At 46.7% G+C, this 8396-nt stretch overlaps 1 pseudogene; it reads left to right on the top strand.

Annotated features, from left to right (window-relative positions):
- Positions 1–7474: 7474 nt before the first annotated feature.
- Positions 7475–8396, top strand: part of LOC109213651 — a 2611-nt pseudogene continuing 1689 nt past the window's right edge.

The following is an 8396-nucleotide window of genomic DNA, read 5'->3' as shown; positions in this document are numbered from 1 at the left end:
CAATGAAGAAGTAGACAAGCTACTAGCCAACGGGTCCGTCAGAGAATCAAAGTACCCCCAATGGGTCGCCAATGTTGTCATGGTCAAAAAGAAAAATGGGAAATAGAGAATGTGTGTGGATTTCACCGACCTTAACAAGGCATGCCCGAAAGATTCGTTCCCATTACCCCACATCGATCAGTTGATCGACGCCACGGCAGGACATGAACTGCTAAGCTTCTTAGATGCCTACTCTGGCTACAACCAGACCATGATGGCCGAGGAGGACCAAGAAAAGACAACTTTTATCACCCACCAAGGGACGTATTGCTACAAGGTTATGCCCTTCGGACTCAAAAACGCAGGGGCAACATATCAGAGACTGGTTACCAAAATGTTCAAAGAACAGCTGGGCAAGACCATGGAGGTCTATATCGACGATTTTCTAGTGAAGTCAGCAAAGAAAGAAGACCACATCGATCATCTGAAAAAAGCCTTCGAGATACTAAGACGATACGGGATGAAGTTGAACCCGGAAAAGTGCGTCTTCGGCGTGGCCTCGGGGAAGTTTTTGGGTTTCCTCGTTTCACAACAAGGTATTGAGGTCAACTCGGACCAAATCAAGGCAATAGACGCAATACCTGAAACTTTGAGCAGCAAAAAACAGGTACAAAAGTTGATAGGACGCATAGCCGCCCTATCCAGATTCATCTCGCGATCCTCCAACAGGTGTCATAAGTTTTTCAACGTGTTGAGAAAAGATCACGGGCTGCAGTGGAACGAGGAATGCGTCGAGGCCTTGAGAAAATTAAAAGCATACTTATCTTCGCCACCGTCGCTAGTTAAAGCGAACCCAGGCGAATCTTTGCCGGTATATCTGGCGGTGTCAGAAGTTGTTGTCAGTGCAGTCTTGGTCCGCGAAAATAAAGGTACGCAATCTCCTATTTATTATATCAGCAAAACCCTAGTGGATGCCGAAACGCGGTACCCACACCTCGAGAAGTTGGCCCTGGCACTGGTCGTAGCTTCACGAAAGCTTAGACCCTATTTTCAGTGCCACCCCATAAAAGTAATAACGACCTTCCCTCTGAGAAGCATCCTACACAAGCCTGAGCTGTCGGGCAGGCTCGCCCGATGGGCCATAGAGCTCAGCGAGCACGACATATCCTATCACCCAAGAAACGCCATCAAGTCGCAGGTACTTGCCGACTTTGTCGCCGACTTCATTACAGAGATATTGCCAGAGGCGGAACTGGAGGCCATTCGTGCCTCCCCTAGTACCAACCTTTGGATCCTCTATACTGACGGTGCCACTAATGCCTCGGGATCGGGACTGGGACTCGTTCTCAGAGTCCCCACGGGCGAAATAATTCGTCAGTCCATACGATGCCCCGAGATGACTAACAATGAGGCCGAGTATGAGGCTGTGGTTGCAGGAATGAGGTTAGCCATCAAATACGGGGCTCGACGACTCATCCTCCATTGCAATTCCCAACTCGTGGTAAACCAGGTCACCGGGACTTACCAAATTAAGGAGCAGAGACTACAAAAATACCGATCAGAAATCCACAAGTTGATGCCTGAGTTCGACGAGTGCCGCTTTGAACAGATCCCTGGGGCACAAAATGTCAAAGCAGACGGCTTAGCAAAACTGGTCGCAGCCACCAAAAATATCAATAGGGAAAATGTAGTCACCCTCCTCCATTCAGCCATCGATCACGCTGAGGTACTCTCTTTAAATCTGACTTGGGACTGGCGCAACCAGTTTGTCTCCTATCTGCAGGACGGGACACTCCCACTCGGCAAAAAAGAAGCCAAGAAGCTCCGCGTACAAGCCGCCCGATACAGCCTGATAAATCACGATCTCTACAAAAGGACGTTTGGCGGACCCCTCGCTAAGTGCCTAGGGCCGCACCAAACGAGGCAAGTACTTGAAGAGGTGCACCAGGGTCACTGCGGTGCCCATACAGGTAATCGCGCCCTCGTCCGTTGCATCATCCGAGCCGGTTACTACTGGCCCACTATGAAAAAAGAGGTAGCAGAGTACATTCGCAGGTGCGAACAGTGCCAAAAGTATGCCCCCATGATACATCAACCAGGGGAGCCTTTCCACTCAGTAACCTCACCTTGGCCCTTCATCAAGTGGGGAATGGACATAATCGACCCCCTACCAGCGGGACGAGGAAAGGTACGATTTCTGTTAGTTTTAACTGACTATTTCTCCAAGTGGGTAAGCAGGTGCGTACGCCCAAATACGCGAACAGGAAGTCATCACCTTCATATGGAAAAACGTCATATGCCGTTTCGGCATCCCCAAGGAGATCAGTTGCGACAATGGCCCCCAATTCATTGGCAAAAAGACAACCGAGTTCTTCGAGAAATGGCGCATCAAGCGAATACTCTCCACGCAATATCACCCCGCCGCCAACGGCCAAACAGAGTCTTCCAACAAAATAACACTGAACATACTGAGAAAGAAACTCGAAAAAGCCAAAGGGCTGTGGCCCGAACTACTACTGGAAGTGCTGTGGGCACATCGGACCACCCCCAAATCCAGCACGGGGGAAACGCCATACTCACTGGTCTACGGAACCGACGCGGTCATACTCGTCGAAATCGGAGAACCAAGCCTAAGGTATTCACATACCAGCGGAGCAGATAACGATATGAATAGACTTCAAGCCCTCGATGAGGCCGAAGAACGAAGGGACATGGCGCACATAAGAATAGCGACCCAAAAACAACAGGTCGAAAGGTATTACAACAAAAAAGCCAAAATAAGACCACTCAAAGTGGGCGATTACGTCCTCAAAGCCAAAACATTGGCATCAAAAGACCCGAGCGAAGGAAAACTGGGCGCCAATTGGGACGGACCATATAAAATCACAGCAGCAGCGAGCAAAGGAGCATTCCAATTGGAAACAATGGAAGGCAAAACACTCCAAAACAACTGGAACGTCGCCCACCTCAAGTACTTCCATTTCTAAAAGGCGTCTCCCGAGTCGTACTCTTTTTCCCTTACCCGAGTTTTATCCCAATTGGGTTTTCTCGGGGAGGTTTTTAACGAGGCGGCAGAGGGGACACCCGGGGGTATCTGAGGACAAGTTTATCATATCACCCACTCGACATGCTCTCCAGGCCGATATAATAAAGGGACTAGCCTAGTTGAATCTCCATTGTGTAAACGGCTAAGGCCACCATCTCCATTGTGTAAACGGCTAAGGCCACCATCTCCATTATGTAAACGGCTAAGGCCACCATCTCCATTATGTAAACGGCTAAGGCCACCATCTCCATTGTGTAAACGGCTAAGGCCACCATCTCCATTGTGTAAACGGCTAAGGCCATCGCCATTAAACGTCGACCCTGCTCGACGACGACGGATAGCACTTCAACGACAGTTGAAGTTACATCCTATTGGCTAAGGCCATCGCCATTAAACGTCGACCATGCTCGACGACGACGGATAACACTTCAACGACAGTTGAAGTCACATCCTATTGGCTAAGGCCATCGCCATTGAACGTCGACCCTGCTCGACGATGACGGATAGCTCTTCAACAACATTTGAAGTTACATCCTATTGGCTAAGGCCATCGCCATTAAACGTCGACCCTGCTCGACGATGATGGATAGCACTTCAACGACAGTCGAAGTTACATCCTATTGGCTAAGGCCATCGCCATTAAACACCAACCCTGCTCGACGATGATGGATAGCACTTCAACGACAGTCGAAGTTACATCCTATTGGCTAAGGCCATCGCCATTAAACGTCGACCCTGCTCGTCGAATACGAATAGCTCTTCAACGACAGTTGAAGTTACATCCTATTGGGTAAGGCCATCGCCATTAAACGTCAACCCTGCTCGACGACGAATAGCTCTTCAACTACAGTTGAAGTTACATCCTACTAGCTAAAGACATCGCCATTAAACGTCGACCCTGCTCGACGACAACGGATAGCTCTTCAACGACAGTTGAAGTTACATCCTACTGGCTAAGGCCATCGCCATTAAACGTCGACCCTGCTCGACGATGACGGATAACACTTCGACGACAGTCAAAGTAACATCCCCTTGGCAAAGGCCATCAACATTAAACGTCGACCCTGCTCAACGACGATGGATAGCACTTCAACGACAGTTGAGGTTACATCCTATTGGCTAAGGCCATCGCCCTTAAACGTCGACCCTGCTCGACGATGACGGATAACACTTCGACGACAGTCAAAGTAACCCCCTTAGCAAAGGCCATCGCCATCAAACGTCGACCCTGCTCGACGATGACAGATAGCTCTTCAACGACAGTTGAAGTTACATCCTATTGGCTAAGGCCATCTCCATTAAACACCAACCCTGCTCGACGACGATGGATAACACTTCAACGACAGTTGAAGTTACATCCTATTGGTTAAGGCCATCCCCAATAAACGCCGACCCCGCTTAACAACGACGGATGACACTTCGACGACAGTCAAAGTAACATCCCCTTGGAAAAAGCCATCGCCATTAAGCGTCAGTCAAGCTCGATCACGACGAACAACGTTCAAACAACGGTTAAGATTTTGTCTTATTTATTCACTAAGATCGGGTTTCGACTTATCTACGACGGCGGTTAGCCCTAGGGGACCACCCCCGAGACCGCCTGTACCACTTCGGCATTACCCAGAGAGGCGATGAATCTTCTACAAATAGACAAATACCAGCTCTGCGAAGGTGAAGTTCCGAAAAGCAAAGAATCACACAAAAAGAATTAACAGCAACAGTATGATTCATACATTGTGACAAAAAAGTATATACATTCAGTCCCGCAAAGGTCCCCCATTACATTCTACAAAAAGCAAAACATATACAAATTCTAAGGAGCCTCGCCATCATGCCCATCGCCCCCCTGTCTGTTCGCCATCTCGACCGTCACCACCGAGGCGGTAAGCTTCATTGAACCAAGAGTCGGAATACAGCCGATTAATATCCTCTGAAGCATAGCCCTCCCGGTCAGGGGAGTCGGAACTATATCCGCAGACTGCCCGAGCGGCACGAGCCTCACGCCACTGCTCCTAAACCTCCTCCTCAGTGGCACGACTCGCAACGAGAAGTTTCTTGTATACGTCCAGTCGGGCCTCCGCATAAACCCACATCTCATGTGCATCGCGACGCGCATCCTCGTCAGACAAGAGCGGGGAAAAAGAAGGTCGAGCCACGTCTCCAGGTCTTGGTGGGACAGTACGCCTAAGAGCGTCGACCTCTGCCACCTTGACTTCGAGTTCGGCAGTCAAGGCTGCTACCCTACGGTGCAAATCGGCAACCTCTGCCGCCACCCCATGACTAAGCTCCAACTCCTCTTTCCTCGATTTGAGGAGTGATTCCAGCTCACTATTACGAGCCACAGCCTTCACCAACTCCTCATCAGTCTTCTCCAACTCGGCCACCCTGCGCTTCAATTGCACCTCCTTCTGTTCAAGACCTTCCCGGAACACCCGAAATTTGGGGTCCTGTTGGAAAAGGTCCACCGCCGCCTGATGCTTGGAGCGACACCTCTTATACTTCTTCACCATTTTATTGAAAATGGTCGATTTCTTCTATTCGCGACGCCTCCTCTCCGTCTCCAAAACAAGGGTCTAAGGAAGAGTTAGTACACATCAAAGTCAACCTCACAACACGCAGAAGAACAGAAGTTTACCTGTAAATTCATGCCGGCGACCCTTCGAGATAGCTCCGCATCACTGACAGCTCTTAGCATTTCACACTCGGGGGTGGCACATAACAAAACCATCTCCACATGAGCAGGTATGCCGAACGACGTGCGAAGGTCATCTAAGTCATCCTGCGTTAACTCAGAACTCTCTGAGGGTTACGCGGGGGAATCCTTTTGGAAGTCTCTCCTAACAAGAAGTTGCTTCGGTAACACGTTGTCCACGGTAAGGGGGGTGAGTTCCTCTTCTCCGTCTCCTTCATCACCGCCAAGTGGAGGCGGTATATCGGATGGCGTATTATTAAGAGCCTTCGGATTATTATCCCGTCGGTGCTTTGCCATAATTTCCGTTCAGGAAACGGTGTATGACACAACGGGAAGTGTGATTTCTAAGAAACGGTGGGTTTTTGAAGAAAGGAAGTGCGTTCTTAGAAGGTCAGAAAATGCTTGCAAACGATCGAAAGTTGGATCAAGTTACACCCTTCTCCTATTATAGGGTTGGGTGGCGTTGAAATCGAAGAGGCGGAATTCAAACGGGCACGGAAAACCGAGCATCAGAACACCTTTTGTGCTTCCTCGGGAAGACGCGTAATGATGACGTCTGCGTGTGATGACGTCACTTTGAGAAAGAAACAGCGCCTCAGCATTTCAATAAACTCAAATGTTCACTCGTTCACTCTCATTCATGCAGCCGTCTTCAAGCATGGTCAAATTCTCCCAGAATAAGGTTCATGGTTCCGTCCATCGGGGACGCACCTCGATGCGTCACCGACGAACGGAGGGACTAACTGTATAGGGTCAAATTTTGCCCATTACGTCTCCACGTTGGTAGGAACGGCCAACGAATATACGCTAACCGAAGTGAGGGCACGACCTAAGAATATCGACGTGAAGTGTATCATCGGTTCCGTCGTCTCTCTCGAAGGAACGCGACCAATCTCTGTATTATTTTATTATTTTAAGGAGGATCTCCTATTATATAAAGGAAGATCCCGATGTTGTAAAGAGAAAAGTATTCTTTATTGAACAAGCTCTCTCTCTCTCTACCTCTCTCTCTCTCTCTCTCTCTCTCTCTCTCTCTCTCTTTCTCTTGAATATCCAATCTATTGGAAGCTATAACAAATATAATACACATATCTAGGTCTTATTATCTTCGATTATGATTGATCCTTGATTCACTTTGATTGTTCTCACTTATAAGGTATATAATATCTTTTGAGTCAAACAAATTGGTAAAAATATGCGGACTTTCTTACTTTTCACGGAGGATTAGAATGTCTTTCTCCTACCAAAAGGAAAGAAAAAAGAAATAAGGATTTTCCCTTTGCTTTGACAATGAAATTCTACCCCCGGTCCCCTTCATAAAATTCATAAAAAGGGAGAGATTTATTGATATATTTATTGGATCCATCGGGACTGACGGGGCTCGAACCCGCAGCTTCCGTCTTGACAGGGCGGTGCTCTGACCAATTGAACTACAATCCCAGGGAAATACGGGATCTAGCAGAAAATTTGATTCTTTTTTATCTCCGGATTGTTTATTAAGGATATATTTAATGCTATTTATAAAATTAAATATTAAATAAACAGTAATAAAATTATTTTATCTTGGATCTTGGTCGGATAGCGGGAATCGACCCTGCATCTTCTCCTTGGCAAAGAGAAATTTTACCTTATCTTCCTCGAAGTTGCTGCTCAATTTAGTAATTTTCTATTTCCATTATGCCTACCCTGTAAAAACGATTCTCCAACTCACGCGTTTTTCAAAGCATTACTATTCCTGAGTGCAGGTTCGGTGATTCATGCCATGTCGGATGAGCAAGATACCGTGGATACACTTCTTGATAATGGAATCCGGGGACAACCAATGAGGGACGATCATAATAAAGTTTACAAGTCATTTTCTCATGGGCCAAATATATATGCAGCCCCTTTAACTTGTCCGATTTTTTCATGAAGACTCCTGAACTTGATTTAGTACCTATTGAACACTTAAACTCAATTGAAAGTATACCAATTAGACACATTTTGCTTACATGGCAAAGTGTGTGTCTTCCACTCTCTTTGTGTGCGTATTTCAAAAGTGTTTTTTTCTTCTTCTCTTTCTCTTCTTCAATTTTATTCTTTTCCTTTGGTTTTGCTTCAAGGTCTACCACCTTTTACACTTCTTTGACAGAATATTACTACCAAGAACAGTCACAAAAAAAAACAGAGAAAAATTCTTTGTTTTCTGGATGAAACAAACCCCAGCAAAATTCTAACCTCGATGTATGTAATCAGCCAACCCCAATTCAGTCGAGCACTAAAATCGATCGAATTCAAGCAGAAAGCAACAATTTCTATCCATTCTATCATGAGAAAGACCACAACTTTCATTAACCAATATCAATAAGTAGGTCAGTGAAGTTTTAATTTACCAACAAAAAAAATCTCCGATTTCTCAATTCAACACAACACCGAAACCCATTATCTAAAATCTAAAAGAAAAGTCATATGCTCATAGACAGAGAGAAGAAAAAAGCCAGGGGCAGAAGGTAGGGGAATATCTGAGGATTAGACCCACCACAGACGACTAGTTTTTATTAACTGATTTTTCATAGTTTAGATTGCAAGAAACTCACTCAAAAGTATAATGAAATGTTACAGAGAATTAGAAGGAAATACCGATGGTGAGAGAAAGAGAGATAGAGAGGGATTGGGGGTGGGGGGTGGGGGGGGAGTGGG

This window comes from Nicotiana attenuata, unplaced genomic scaffold, assembly GCF_001879085.1.
Source record: "Nicotiana attenuata strain UT unplaced genomic scaffold, NIATTr2, whole genome shotgun sequence".
Lineage (NCBI taxonomy): Eukaryota > Viridiplantae > Streptophyta > Magnoliopsida > Solanales > Solanaceae > Nicotiana > Nicotiana attenuata.
Note: the sequence above shows the minus strand (reverse complement) of the source record. Positions and strands in the feature narration are given on the sequence as shown.